Raw genomic sequence first — 16617 nt, 5'->3', positions numbered from 1 at the left:
TCCTCTCCCATTGGACTTGATATGGAGTTTAAAGAAGAAGAAGCACAACCTCCCATGCTCTTGGTGAACAATGACAAAGAAATTGAATTGGAAGAAAGCCACCAAGAGGAAGAGGTTGATATTGAAGAAGCTTGCAAAGAGGTGGAAGATGTCAAAGAAGAGCACAAGGGAGTGGAGCTTGCAAGATCATTAGAAACACCTCTCCCAAAGCCATTACCGTCCAATACAACATTCAAGTGGGTAAAATTCTTATCCTTAACCTTTACTTTCCCACTTGAATATGGGCTTCTAGAGACAGATGGTCAACTTAGAGCTCTTTGTGGCATTAAGAGCAAGAGGAAGATGGTTAGTGGTTGGAGTTGTCAAGCAAGGTTCAACGTGGTTATATGCTCCAAGTTGAAATGAAAGGTTTGGTGTAAAGCTCAGTTGAATGGGTCTAGGAAGCTGTTTGGATGCCTTAGTGAGAATTTCAATTGCGTGCCACCCTGATGGAACAATATTGCTAAAAAAGAAGACAGGTGCAAAAGCAAGATTTGGGACACCGGAATTCATTCCAACAGTCATCACTCTTGGGGCCTTGTCACTTACTTTAGCTTGCTTGAAGGCTTTATGCAACTAGTGTGGGATCCCTGAGGCAATTAGAATTACAAACACTGGTGGGGATTTCTGGATCAATACAAGCACAAGCCACCATGACAAGGAGCTTACCATATGTCCAACTTAAGGACTTTAACTAAAAGTGTTAGGTGGGAGACAACCCACCACGGTATATTCTTTCCTTTTTGTTCTTAGCTTTATTTTATTTTATTTTCATTCGTGTTCATTCGTAATTTCTGCATAGTCATCTGTATTTTGCATACTGCATAAAAAAAATTGCACGTGACGCGCGAGCGTCGCAGACGCGTCCGCGTCATAGGTGCCTTGGACACGAGAAGAAAAGAAGCAGAGAGTCACGTGAAAGCGTGGCTGGAGGCATGCCTTAGGCACAAGCATGCCCACGCGAACGCGTCGTTGACGCGCCCGCGTCATTTTGGAAAATATCCTCCCCACGCGTGCGCGTCACCCACGCGCACACGTGACCTGCAAAATCGACGTAAAAAGGTGTATGGCAAAGAGTTATGATGGAGTGGGGCTGGAATCGTGCTAGAAGCACAAGCCCTACCACGCGAACGCGTGCCCCACGAGTCCGCGTCATTTTTCAAAGTATGGCCGTTCACGTGATCGCATCACCCAAGCACACGCGTCACCCACGTGCACGTGTCACCCTGAATTTTGGCAATATGCTTTTGAGACAGAGAGTTGCGTGAACGTGAGGCTGCTCTCACGCCACTAGCACAAATCAAGTCACGTGAACGCGTGACCCACGCGTCCGCGTAACTTGAAAATATCGCCAATCACGCGAACGCGTGACCCACGCGTCCGCGTCAGCTGCGCCGCACAGCTTATCCAGATCAGCGCTAGAATTCGTATCTTTTCTTCCCCAATCCTAATTTTCTCCTATCCCTTCTTATTTCTTTCTTCTTTATTCTTTCTTACTTTCTTCTTCTTCATCTCTTTAACTTCTTATCCTTCTTCACTTTAATTCTATTTTACTTAATTTATTTGCATACTTTCATTCATTACATTTTAATTTTGTGCATATTTTTATTTTCTTTTCTAAATTTATTATTTTTCCATTGGTGTTAAATTTTCTTATTCAACTGTTGCATATTTTCTTGAATTATTCTGGTGCTTCATGACTTGTTTTATTCTGATTGGGTATTATTATTCATAAGTCAATGCTAACTTTTATAATACTCGTATTTCTTTTGCATTGATATGCACTTATACTACCTTGCATTACCCACACACTCCCTCTCATTGTTGCAAATTTTGCACCATTGGTATGCCATGTGCTTCTATTGCTTTCTCATGTACATGTTGTAGCTACCATGTAAATGAGACCCTTATTATTTGGCATTAACCCACCCATACTTTATTTATTTTCTTATCTTTATTTCTGGGTTACTTTTTTTCTTTTCCTCTTCTTTCAGGATGGCAACCAAATAAGGGAAAGGGAAAGCTATAAATAGGGAGACAAACAAGTCCATCTGCATAATCCTTGGAGAAATGCGTCAGATGGAGCCACCAATCCACTTATACATCTTAGCATGCACCGAGGATGGTGCAATCTTTAAGTGTGGGGAGGTCGATACCGACTTTCATGGGTTAGTTACTTCATATTTTAACACCAATGCTAAATTTTCTTTGTTAAATTAGTTGTTGCATTTGTATGTTTGTTTGATTTTGTGCATATTTTATCACTTGGTTGAAGTAATATTTTCTTTTTCAAGAAACTTTTTATAGCATTCCACTAATTTGAATTAAAATTTTTATTGAACTTGTTTGAAGAAATTTTATTCTGGAACATGGTTTAGAGCTCGAACACACAAAACCAGTGAGATTTTGAGCCTACTTGATTTGTTGTATCTTATCAACCAATTTTTTTTTTAGTGTGTGTTTTTCTCTCTATAATTGTAATCTTTGTCTTGCTTAATTCTATATTTCCATTATTTGATGTATGCATGCACTTATATGATTGAGGCCTTATTTCACTAAGCTTATATACCCATATGACCTTACCTTTCATTATCCTTTGCAAACCAATTTGAACCTATTTTACACCATTTGTTCTTTATTTTAGCACATCATTAACTCTAAGTGGAAAATAATAATGTCCCTAATTTGAATCCTTGGTTAGCTTATACTAGTGAAAGTACTCATGAATTAAGTGTGGGGAAATTGAGATTGAAAATATTTGGTTTGAGAATTGGGTGTTGTATATTCATGATAAAATGTGAAAAAGAATGTTAAACATATGTTTATGCATGCAATACCTTAATCATATGCATTGAGAAAAACAAAAGAAAAAATTAAATACAAAAAAAAAGAAATAAAAAGAGCAAATAAATAAAAAGTGGACAAATGCCCCAAGTAAAGTAATAATATCAATGCATATGAATTGTACTTGAATTTGGGATGCATGAATATGTGGTAAACATAGTTAATGGGCAGTTAGGTTTTGCATTGTAATTACATGGAATGTCTTAGGCTAAGTGAGAAGTTTATGTTAATTAAGGATTCAGATTTCAGTCCACTTGACCAAATACAATCCTACCTTGACCTTGACCCCATTACAACCCTTAAAAGACCTCTTGATTTGTGTATTTGTGCATTAAATTTTTGTTGATTGTTAGATGAAGAGCAAGTCTTAGAAAGCAAGGTTAGTATAGAATTGAGAGAATCGAACCTTAAACACTTGAGCGATTAGAGTGTATACACTTCTAGTGAGGGTTCGATGCTCGATTCCATGTTCCCAGCTTTCATGAGCTATTTTCTTCTGCAAGTTTACTTGTACTTTATTTTGTGATTTGAATTAGTGAAATCCAGTTCATATTTGTTCTTGAAAGATTTATTTACTTTTCACCAAGTAGGTAGAATCATTTTTTGCATGTAGTTGTATTCATATAGATAGGTTGCATTTCATACATTCTACCATTCTCCTTCACTCTTTTAGTTCTCTTGAGCTTAGCATGAGGACATGCTAATGTTTAAGTCTGGGGAGTTTGATAAACCCCTATTTTGTGATTCATCTTGTGCTTAAATTGAGTGTTTTTATCAAATCTTTACCCACTTATTCATGTAAATTACATGGTTTTACTATTCCTTCCTTATTTTATGATATATGAGAAAACATGTTTCATATGCTTTAAAAATATTAAATTTAATTATCCTTTATTACCATTCGATGCCGTGATTTGTGTGTTAAGTATTTTCAGGTTTCATAGAGCAGGAATGACTTAGAGGACAAAAAGGAAACATACAAAAATGGAAGGAAAGCACAAAAATGGAGTTTTGAAGAAAAAGCAGTGACGCAAATGCATGGATGACGCGGACGCGTGCTTAGCGCAAAACGCAAATGATGCGCACGGGTGGACGACGCGGATGCATGCCTTAAGTAGAACGCAATTGACGCGGACGCGTGACTAACGCGTACGTGTGACAAGAAAAAACTCCAAATGACGCGAACGCGTGACAGACGCCATGTGCAAAAATTGCAGAAAACGCTCCTAGCGATTTCTGAACCCTCTTTTGGCCCAGATCCAAGTCCAGAAACAAAGATTAGAAGCTATAAAATGGGGGAATCCATTCATTCAAGAGAAGGAGCTCATAATTCATAATTTTAGGTTTTTAGATGTAGTTTTTAGAGAGAGAGAGGTTCTCTCCTCTCTCTTAGGATTATGATTTAGGATTTCTATTATGTTTAGGTTACTTCTTTTCAAATTACAGGTTCAATGTTCCTTTAATTTATTTTCTACTTTTATTTGTTCTATTACTTTAATTGTTATTTATCTTTTCAATTTGTCTTATGAATCATTCATGTTAGGATTTTCTTAATTAATATAATTTGAGGTATTTCAGATTGATGATGGTCTTATTCTATTTATGATGCTTTTAATTTAATTTAAGATATTTTCCCCTTTTGGCTTTGGTTGAGTAATTAGAGACTCTTGAATTATCAAACTCTCTTGTTGATTGATAATTAGAAGTTGCTAATTGACTTGAATTCCACTAACTCTAGTCTTTCTTTGGGAATTTACTCGGACTTGATGATTCATATTGATTTATCCGCTTAACCTACCTTCATAGTTAGAGGTTGACTAAGATAGAGCAACGAGCAATTCTCATCACAATTGATAAGGATACCTAGGATAGGACTTATAATTTTCATACCTTGCCAAGAGTTTTCTTAGCTATTGATTTATTAATTCCTGCAATTTATTTCTCTTGTTCAAACCTTTCATAAACCCAAAAATACTATTTTCCATAACCAATAATAAAACACACCTCCCTGCAATTCCTTGAGAAGACTACCCGAGGTTTGAATAATTCGGTTTATAAATTTTACTGGGTTTGTTACTTGTGACAACCAAAACTTTTACACGAAAGGATTTTCTATGGGTTTAGAAACTATACTTACAACGCGATTATATTTGTGAATTTTTTACCGATAGAAAATCCATTCGTCATGCCTCAAGGGATGCATTTTCCTCCCTGTTCATACACCGAACCGAGCTATAAAAACTGGATCGACCAAAGACAAAAGAACCGACCTCTTTAAAGGTTGGCCCATTCCTGACCTTTTTACAAAGAGGTCGGGAAATCGCCACTTAGGCCTAAAAAAGGCCCAAAAAGAACCACTGCCTACTGAAAGGACGGCTAGCCAAAGATGCGACCTCACCTACAAAAGATAAGATAAGATAACAAACTTATCTCAAGGAAGGTCTCTCAACACTACTATAAATACACTAGAGCACCCAGGTAAAATATATACGCCAATTCTCTTGAAAACTTGCCTAAAGACCGTACTGACTTAAGCATTAGAGTCTCTTGCAGGTACCACCCCCCCTCCGGTGAATGAGGACCAGCAACTCATCCTCCTCTAACAGATCGGGCGCGCCAACCTCGACCATACTAGAAGATCTCGTCCGAGATTGGCCTCTCCATTTCAGGTAAACCTCGGAACATTGGCGCCGTTGCCGGGGACCTGGAAGTCATCCCACCATCATGGCAGACCACCCCCTCACAACAACCATGCCTCCAGATTAGAAGACGGCACACCGACAAATAACACGAATGCCGCCCCACCATCACCAAAGGGGGCAGACCACCCTAAAAAGGATAAATAAACCCAGAATACAGATATTCTAGATGCTATCTGTGAGCAACAAGATCACCTTTAAATAGCTCGAACAAGAAGCAGAACGACAACAAGAAGCCAAGCAGGACCTGTGAAGAGAAACAAGATGGCGCAGAGAGCTGGAAGAGAAACTCCGAAAGCTTAAAGCTGACCTCAAGGCTAAAACTATGTGGTCCGACCGTGAAACTAGCTCCCACAGGGAACAAGACCCGTTCACGAAGGAAATCATGAAAGCCAAAGTTCCAAAAGACTTCAAAGCTCCCGACATGACCCCATATTATGGAACATCCGACCCAACCCATCATCTCAGCAACTTTAGGAGTCGAATGTACCTCACAGATGCCTCAGACGCAACTCGCTGCAAAGCTTTAAAGTGGTTCAATAGTCTACCACCAAGATCAATCACAAGCTTCGACGACCTCGCTAGAAAATTCCTAGCCAGGTTCCCCATATAAAAGGATAAAGCCAGGCACGCTCCAAGCCAGCTAGGGATCAAGTAGGGATATCGGGAAAGCCTCCAAAGCTACATGGAAAAATTCAATAAAGCGTGCCTCGACATACAGAATCTCCCTACAGAAGCGGCCATCATGGGACTTATCAACGGTCTATGTGAGGGGCCCTTCAGCCACTCCATTTCTAAGAAACACCCCACATCCCTGAACAAAGTGCAAGAACGAGCCAAGAAATACATCAACATGGAGGAAAACTCCCAATTAGGAGAAACCTCCAAAGCTGGGTTCTCCTACCCATCTCAGGTTAGGTTGAAGTGTATGTGTCATTCAAGTGTGGGAGAAATTTTGGGAAACATTGGTAGTAAATGAAAAAGAAACATTTTTGGAAAATGGGTGCACATTCATGTATCAATTTGCTTTAACCATATGCATTTGTCATAAAAAAATAGAATATATATATATATATATATATGAAAAAATAATAAGAAGGGACAAAGGTTGCCCCAAAGAAAAGAAAAAAAAATTTGAATAAGAAATGCATATGTGGACTTGGATGAAAAAGATGCATGAATATAGGAATGTGTATAAAAAGTGTGATTATGGGAAGTTAGATTGCATATTTTGTTATTTGGATGATATAGGTTGAGTGAGGCACTTGAACTAATTAAAGATCTAATTCCTTAGTCCACTTAGCCATATTTATCTTACCTTAACCCTAACCCCATCACAATCCTCTAAAGACCTCATGATACTTGCATTCATGCATCACATGTTTGTTGATTGTTAGATGAAAAGTAAATCCTTGAAAGCATGACTAGGAGGAGACTTGAGTGATTAAACCCTAAAATACCGAGCGTTGAGAGTGTATACACACCTAGTGAGGGTTCGATCACTCAACTCTATGTTTCCATACTTCTTATCATATATTTTTGCAAGTTGCCTCATTTTGATGAGTTAAATCAAATCTCTAGATTGTGATTGCATTGTGCTATTTCTTTACATGGCCCTAGATGTAAATACTCTTGCTTGGAATTTGTTGGCTTGTTTTTACCAACCTTATAGTACATTATAGATAGATAGATATATATAGCATATAGTATACATGCATGTAGGTAGATGCATCCAATAAGTTGCTTACCCTTTGATCCTTCTCCTTTGTATGTGTTTAGCATGAGGACATGCTAGTGTTTAAGTGTGGAGGAATTGATGAGTCCATATTTGACGATATATTTTGGTTGTAATTGGATGGATTTCATCACATAAACCTACATTTATTCACCAAAATAGCATACTTTTGTGTTTGATCCCTAAATTGAACCTAATTGTGAAAACATGCATTTTTGTGCTTAAATTGAGCAATTTAATTCCACTTTTATTCCATTTAATGCCATGACATATTTGTTGAGTGACTTCAGATCAAAGAGGCAAGAATGGATATGCAAAAGTGGAAGAAAGCATGTACAAAGGGAGAAAACATGAAAATAACAAAGGAGAAGCACACAGCCATGCGTGCGTGCGCACAACCCTATGTACGTACGCACAAGAAGAAAATCAGCATGCGTGTGTGCACACAATCCTCTGGGTGTAAGAACAAGTGAAAATTCAGCGAAGTGTGCGTATGCACACACTTGTGCGTACTCATGCGTGAGCATCTTTCCTACCTTTTCCTAGTGAATTTGCATTTAATTTGTTGAGTTTAATCAAGAATTAAGTATCTTTTAGCCACTATGGATGCTACTTTGAGTCGTGTGCAATTCTGTTTATTTTAGGTAGCATTTGGATGGATTTGATGGAGTTTTCGCAGAAAAAGAATAGAAGGCGTATGATGCTGTCAACCCTGACCTTTCTACACCCAAACCTGAATAACTCAAGCTACAAAGGTCCAATTGATGTGATTATGGTGGCGTTGGAAAGCTAACTTCCAGAGCTTTCCAACGATATATAATAGTCTATACTTCTCCTCCATCAATTTGGCCAAGGCTGCGCCTAACTTGAGAGGCGTGGATTATAAAAGAAAGAAGTGGTCCTACGTCCAAATTTATGATGGCAGCGAAGATATTATTTATTTTTTGATCAAATCTTTTATTTTAATTAAAACTAGGAAAAGATATTATTTAGTTTTATTTACATTAATTATGATTAGATATAAAAGAAAACATCTCTTCTCCTCTCCTACCTAATTTCATCTCATTCCACACTTTACAGTTTACCCGAATCCTAGTTTTCTCTCTGAACCATGAGCAACTAAACCTCCACTGTTAAGGTTAGGAGCTCTGTCTATTGTATGGATTGATACTATTATTTTTCTATTTTAATTCATGTACTGATTTATAATTCAAGAATTGTTTTTGTTCTTTATCTTATGAATTTAGGTGGAACGAAAGTATGACCCTCTTTCTAATTGAGTTATTGTATAACTTGGAAAAGCTCTTTACTTGAACAACAGCTTGAAAACATATTCTCCTAAATTTCTAATTATCTAGACTTCATGGGATATGTGACATATAATCCTCTTATATTTGGGTAATTAGGATTTCTGTGGCATATAAACCAGAATTAAGCTCCACCCTCTAATTGGAATTAAGTGACCAAGGAATTGGCGGTTGATGAATTTTAGAGGAGACTAAAAAGGTCTAAGAAATTAGGGTTTAGTCACATAAAGTTTGCCATAAATTAAATACTGCATGATTAAAATAGTTAGTAAGAAAAGTCAATCAGAAAAATAGATATCTCTAAAGCCTTAACTGTTTTCTCCATATATTATTCACCTCAATTTACTGTTTGCTTTATTAATGTTCTGAATTTATTGTTAATGCTTTGAACCTTCAAACACCATTTTTTGCTTGTCTAACTAAGTAAATTAATCAACCATTGTTGCTTAGTCCATCAATCATCGTGGGATCGACCCTCACTCACCTGAAGTATTACTTGGTACGACCCGATGCACTTGCCGGTTAGTTTGTGGTTAGAAATTTTGCACTAAGTTTTTGGCACCATTGCCGGGGATTGATTGTGATTGACAACTACTCGTTGTTTGATTCCTTAGATTAGATCATTTTTATTTTAATTACTTTTATTTTAGTATTATTAATTTTTTTTATTTGCTTATTTTTTGTTTCTTTAATTTTTGTTTTCCTTCTTTCCGTTAGAAGTTTCCCATCCCCTGTCCCCGTTTTCTTTATTTTTTTACTTCTTTTTAATTTTTTTATTTATTTAAATCTCGTCAATGTTTTTTTTTTATTTTTCTTTTCATTTTCATTTTTTTTGTTCGTTTTACTTTGTTTCTTTTTTGTTATTTTTTTTTAACTTTTTATATTCTATTAGTTTTATTTTACTTTTGTCTTTAATTTAAAAAAAATAAAAAATAAAAAAATTAAATTGCACCTTATATTATTTTTTCTTAATTTCTGAAGTTAAGTTTGGTGTCTCCTAGTTATTTTTATTTTCTTGTTCATTTTTTTATAATTTTCGAAGCTTTTACTTCTTATTTATGTAGTTGTTTTATTTTATTTCTTTTAAATAGGTTACCTCACTCGAAATCCTCTGCACTCTGACGTAGAGATTCCCACTTTTCTTTGTTTTCTGTTTGTTTATGAGGAGTAACAGAGACAAGAAACATCTCTTAGACTTTGATCCTGAACCTGAAAGAACTTTCAGGCGGCATTTGCAACAAGCAAGACTTTAAAAGGCTACAGAATCCACTATGGATCAAAATAATGCTTGGCTCTTACACTGCTCCTACTACAGATCTTTATGGAAAAAGTATTGTGGTGCCTCCTATAGCTGCAAATAACTTTGAGCTGAAGGCACAACTAGTCACTTTGGTGCAACAAAACTGTCAGTTTATTTCTAATTTTATGCAGATTTGTGATACTGTGAAGACAAATGGAGTGAACCCAGATGTGTACAAACTCATGCTCTTCCCATTTGCTTTGAGGGATAGAGCTAAACTATGGCTAGATTCTCAACCCAAGGAGAGTTTGGATACTTGGGACAAGGTTGTTACTAGGTTACTTACTAAATTTTTCCCACCAAAGAAGCTGACTAAGCTTGGGGTGGAGGTTCAAACCTTCAGGCAGAAGGATGGTGAGACCCTTTATGAAGCTTGGGAGAGATACAAGCTACTGACTAGACAATGCCCTCCGGACATGTTCTCCAAATGGACGCAACTAGATATCTTTTATGAAGGCTTAGGTGAAATGTCCAAGATGTGCTTAGATAATTCTGCAGGTGGTTCATTGCACATGAAGAATACACCGGAGGAGACTATTGAGCTTATTGAATTGGTTGCTAGCAATCAATATTTATATTCATCTAACAGGAACCCTGTGAACTCGGAAGCTCCTCAGAGGAAAGGTGCTTTGGAAGTAGAAACTCTTAATGCTATTCTTGCCCAGAACAAGCTTATGTCTCAGCAAATAAATCTACTTACTCAACATATGGGTGGCATGCAAGTCTTAGCTATCAACACCCAAAATCCTCCTCAAGAGGTCTCTTATGACATGACAGGTAATTTTATGCAAAATAATAATGATGATTATGCTCAATCCTCTTCTGAACAGGTCATTTACATGGGGAGTGGTTCTAGAAACCCCAATAATGATCCATACTCTAAGACATACAATCTTGGGTCGAGGGACCAACCTCAGAGATCTCAGAATTTCAACAATAATTTTCAGGGCAGTTTCCAACAGAACAATCATAATAACCACCAATTTCAGACACAACAATAACAACCACCTCAGCAAGCAAATTCTCAATCCCAACAAGATTCTAATTGGGAGATGATGAGGAGTTTTATGTAGGAAACCAGTGCCTCTATTAGAAACTTGGAGGTGCAAATGGGCCAACTGAGCAAGCAAATACCAGAGAGGTCTGCAAATACAATTTAAAACTTGGAGATTCAGATGGGTCAATTAGCCACAAAAGTTAATAAAATTGATCAGAGGACCATTAATAGCCTTCCTGGTAACACAATTTCAAATCCAAGAGAGAAATGCAAGGCTATCACCTTGATAAGTGGACAAGTAGCAAATATGGAAGCACAAGTTAATGAGGAGCCAGTTGAAAAAGAAGCTCTAGAGGAGAAGAAGGAAGAAGTAGAGCACGCCCCTCCAAAGCGTGCGGACAATCCATTTCCAAACTCTCTCGACACTTATCCTACATTGCCAAAGGCTCCTGAGTACAAGCCTAAAATGCCATATCCTCAGAGACTTCGAAAGGAGGCCAAGGACAAGCAGTTTTCAAAGTTCTTAGAAGTCTTTAAAAAGTTGCAAATCAATGTTCCTTTTGCTGAAGTTTTGGAGCAAATGCCTCTCTATGTCAAATTCATGAAGGAATTGTTGTCAAAGAAGAAACCTTTAAAGGGAGATGAGACAGTGGTCTTAACTAAGGAATGTAGTGCCATAATTCAGAATAACTTGCCAAGGAAGATGCCAGATCCAGGGAGCTTTCAAATTTCATGCACCATTGGGAGCACAACCTTTGAGAAAGCGTTATGTGATCTAGGAGCAAGCATCAATCTAATGCCCTTGTCTGTGATGAAGCAGTTGCAAATCCAAGAGGCACAACCAACAAGGATAGCATTACAAATGGCAGATAAATCTATAAAGCCTACATATGGATTAGTGGAAAATATCTTGGTCAAAATAGTTAAGTTCTTCCTCCCAGCAGATTTTGTGATTCTTGACACGGGAGAGGATGAGAATGCCTCTGTAATCCTAGGAAGACCATTCTTAGTCACTGGGAGGGCTCTAATTGATGTGGAAGAAGGTGAATTAGTGCTTAGAGTGCATAATGAGCAATTGGTCTTTTATGTCTTCAAATATATACATTCAGTAGGTGAAAAAGAGAGGTGCATGCAGACTGAGCTTATTGATCCAAACCTTCAAGAACCCCCTGATGATGCATAGTAGAATCTGCAGCTCAAACCTCCTTTGGTGACAATAAATAAAATTCCTCCTGACATCAAACCTAAGTTTGGTGTCGGGAATGCATCATCCACCAAGGAGGAGGTTCCCAAAAAGAAGAAAGTACCTAGAGGATGGAGAAACAAAAAGATCCCCACTGAAGGTTTCTCCCCAGGAATGAAAGTGGTGTTGACTAGCAATCCAGTGTGGATTTATACAGTAAACAGAATCCTCTCTCTGGAGCATATTGAGCTACTTTATGGAGACACAGGAAAGAAGTTCAAAGTAAGGGGTGAAGAGTTGAGCCCCTATGATCCTCCTCCTTAGAGGAGCTAACCGTCAAGCTAGTGACGATAAAGAAGCGCTTGTTGGGAGACAACCGGATAATTTCGTATCCTTAGTTATTTTTCCGTTATGTTAATTATATTATTTGTTTGATTTTTATTGAGTTTTTACTGTTTTCCTTTGTTTTACGTATGCTTGATCATGCAGAATTTTTAGAACAGGAACAAGAGCAATTAAGAAGAATTTTTGAAACCCTATTTTCAGCTTTTCTTTGCTTGAGGACAAGCAAACTTTTAAGTTTGGTGTTGTCGCTTCGCTTTTGGCCTTTTCTGTTTATTTTAATAGCACCAAAGGGAGATGAATGTTCTTCATGGAGGAATGAGATGGCCACCATAATAATTGAGGTGGTTGAGTTCTTTTCATTTTATTTCTCTTTCGTTCTTATTTTGTTGTCTTTTGTTTTCTGTTGCTTTGATTTCCTACATGATCTTTAGTACTTTCAGTTCTTAGATTTAGATTCATTCAGCTATTTTATTTTAGTTAAAAAAATTGTCTCGTATATTGCTCACTGAGCTTGAAGCAAAAAAAAAAAAGAAGTAATGTATTGCATGAGAAATTGAGTTTATATTTAAGAGTAGTCTTATTTACTTAAATGTGGTGGTATTATTTGTGATTGTGAATGCATGACATGAACAGTGCATATTTAAATTTAAATCAAAGAATGTTGATATACAAGGAACAGGAATTTAGAGAACTATTATGACTTATCTGAAATTAGTGAAAGCTTAATCCTTGAAGCAAAAGAAACAGCAAAAGAAAAATAAAAGCAAGGTCCAAGGCTCTGAGCATCAATGACTAAGGATGTTAGATATGATTAAAAGCTCAAAGAGTTGTTTCCTTAGTCATATGCTTGTGGTGTTCTTGTGTCAAGTAATCCTTGAGACAGAATATCTAGAGTTGAGGCCAAATACATTTAGCAGAGTACGCTAAAGGTTTTGAGCACCACTGTCTGGGAGTAACTGAAAGAAAAATCAGAACTTAAAGAGAGTTCTCTAGTTAAGTGCTTGTGGTGTTTTTGTGTCAAGTGAAGCTTGAGACAAAACATTTAAAGTTACGGCTAGACTCAAGGTGCAAAGCACCAATTCATTGAGAAGTAAAGGATGTATGATGTGTTCAAGGATTAAACTAGAGTACAAAGAGCAGAGAATTCATAATATGCTCCGGATTCTTATTCCAAATGACAGTGACATTCTTCTGATTCAAAGGAGAGTGAGATGCCAAAACTGTTCAGAATTACAATAGATAAACCCCACTTTAAGAAGATACATGAGCATAACTGAACTCTCACCTTTCATGCAAATTCATATCTTAATCATGTACTAATTTTGGTTGCTTGAGGACAAGCAACAATTCAAGTTTGGTGTTGTGATGCGTGAGCATCTTTCTTACCTTTTCCTAGTGAATTTGCATTTAATTTGTTGAGTTTAATCAATAATTGATTATCTTTTAGCCACTATGGATGCTACTTTGAGTCGTGTGCAATTCTGTTTATTTTAGGTAGCATTCAGATGGATTTGATGGAGTTTCTACAGAAAAAGAGAAGAAGGCGAATGATGCTGTCAACCCTGACCTTTCTGCACTCAAACCTAAATAACTCAAGCCACAGAGGTCCAATTGACGTGATTCTAGTGGTGTTGGAAAGCTAACTTCCAGAGATTTCCAACGATATATAATAGTCTATACTTCTTCTCCATCAATTCGGTTAATGCTGCACCTAACTTGAGATTTCTCAAGTTAGGCGTGGATTTTTAAGGAAAGAAGTGGTCCCGCGTCCAAATTTATGATGGCAGCGAATATATTATTTATTTTTTGATCAAATCTTTTATTTTAATTACAAATAGGAAAAGATATTATTTAGTTTTAGAAAATATATTTTACATTAATTAGGATTAGATATAAAAGGAAACATCTCTTCTCCTCTCCTACCTAATTCCATCTCATTCCACACTATACAGTTTACCTGAATCCTAGTTTTCTCTCTGAACCATGAGCAACTAAACCTCCACTGTTAAGGTTAGGAGCTCTGTCTATTGTATGGATTGATACTATTATTTTTCTATTTTAATTCATGTACTGCTTTATAATTCAAGAATTGTTTTCGTTCTTTATCTTATGAATTTGGGTGGAACGGAAGTATGATCCTCTTTCTAATTGAGTTCTTGTATAACATGGAAAAGCTCTTTACTTGAACAACATCTTGAAAACATATTCTCCTAAATTTCTAATTATCTAGACTTAACGGGATACGTGACATATAATCCTCTTATACATAGTTCTTTTATTCTTTTATTATTTTATTAATTGAAATTTTGTCTTGTTCTTTTATTCCTTTATATTGTTTGCTTCAATAATTGAAACCCCTTGCTTCTCACAACCAAAATTTTATGCACTTGTTGCCACTAGTTCCTAGGGAGAACTACCCGGGAGTCTAAATACTCTTGGTTAATTTTGCATTAATTTGAATAGTGAAAATATATTGGATTAAATTTTGATTAAGATCAATTGTTGCTTCGGAGCTATACTTACAACGGATAACTATTTTGTGAAAAAATCTGAAACCACGTTTGGTCACCTTATCATAGGCACGTTTATATGATCAATGGAGTATTTGTAGGAGAGGAAATCTCCAAATCATCCCGCAAAAGACACCTTAAAGAAGTATACCATGTTGGAGAAGGGGATAGGACACCTGACCTCCCCACTATTGCCTTCACCAAAGAAGACGCCGCAGGCATCATCCTTGCGCATGATGACCCCGTGGTCATTACTATCATAGTGGCTAATGCCAACCTCCACCGAATACTATTTGACTAGGGAAGCTCCGTGGATATCCTATTCAAATCCACCTTCGACAAGCTCAGACTACAAGAAATGAGCTTAGAGCATATCCCAACAGCCTGTTCGGGATAGCAGATGCTCTGATCCAGCGCCTCATGTACATCTCACTACACACGACCTTTGGAAAGGGAACCCGGTCTAGAACACTGAGCATAGACTACATCGTGGTTAACGTGAACTCCGCGTACAACGCTCTTATCGGTTGGATGACCCTAAATCAGCTCGCTGCAGTAGTCTCCACCCCCAACTTATGCATGAAGTTCCCAGCTCCAGAAGTCATAACCACCATAAAAGGATACCAAAAGCTCGCGCGACACTGTTATAACGAAAGCATGAACCTAAAGGGTGACCCCAGAGGAAAAGAAGCCAATGCCATTGAACTCTAGGGAGCCCGGGCTCGCGAAGAATTTTGTCCTCAACCAGAAGGCGAGAGCGAAAAGTCTAAATTGGAGACACCAGAGATAAAACAACAAACATAGGTGCAAACCTAAAAGAAGACCTAAAAGAGCTACTAATAAAGTTCCTAAAGGACAATTCCGATCTCTTTGCCAGGAAAGCCACGGACATGCCCAGCATAGATCTTGGATTAATGTGCCACAAACTGGCAGTGTACCTTGGATCCCGACCAGTGCAACAAAAGTGCAGAAAGCTCAAACCGAAAAGATCACAGGTCAAGGAGGAACAGGTACAGGCCTTACTAGAGGCAGGGTTCATAAGGGAGGTCAAGTACTCGCTGTGGCTGGCCAACGTCGTACTGGTCAAAAAGCCAAATGGAAAGTGGCAGATGTGTGTAGACTACACCGATCTCAACAAAACCTATCCGAAAGACCCTTACACCCTCCTGAATATGGACACCCTGATTGACACCTCATCGTGATACAAGTACCTCTCCTTCATAGACTCCTACTCGTGTACAACCAGATCCCAATGCATAAACCCGACCAAGAGAAGACCTCGTTCCTAACCTCGAAAGCAAACTACTGTTACGTAGTCGTGCCGTTTAGACTCAAGAACGCAGGGGTTACATATCAGAGGTTGATGAACAAAGTATTCGTCGACCACATCGGGAAGCTGATGAAACTCTACGTAGACGATATGCTAATAAAAATCCAAAAAGGAGAAACACTGCTACCCAACCTCACCAAAGTATTCAGCACTATAAGAAAGTACGGGATGAGACTAAACGCCACAAAATGTACCTTTACAGTAGAACCTGGCAAATTCCTAGGGTTCATGCTTACCTAGAGAGGTATTGAGGCAAACCCAGACAAATGCCAGGCCATACTTAACATGAAAAGCCTGACCTGCCTAAAAGAGGTATAACAACTAAATG

At 37.6% G+C, this 16617-nt stretch overlaps 1 non-coding gene across 1 annotated transcript; it reads right to left on the bottom strand.

Moving 5' to 3' along the window:
* Window positions 1-10238: 10238 nt before the first annotated feature.
* Window positions 10239-10345, bottom strand: LOC112793921 (small nucleolar RNA R71). Its single transcript, XR_003198608.1, has one exon. It is a non-coding gene; the product is annotated as a small nucleolar RNA R71 (small nucleolar RNA).
* Window positions 10346-16617: the final 6272 nt, after the last annotated feature.

Source organism: Arachis hypogaea, chromosome 3 (assembly GCF_003086295.3).
Source record: "Arachis hypogaea cultivar Tifrunner chromosome 3, arahy.Tifrunner.gnm2.J5K5, whole genome shotgun sequence".
NCBI classification, from domain to species: Eukaryota; Viridiplantae; Streptophyta; class Magnoliopsida; order Fabales; family Fabaceae; genus Arachis; species Arachis hypogaea.
This window is presented reverse-complemented; position numbering and strand designations above follow the sequence as displayed.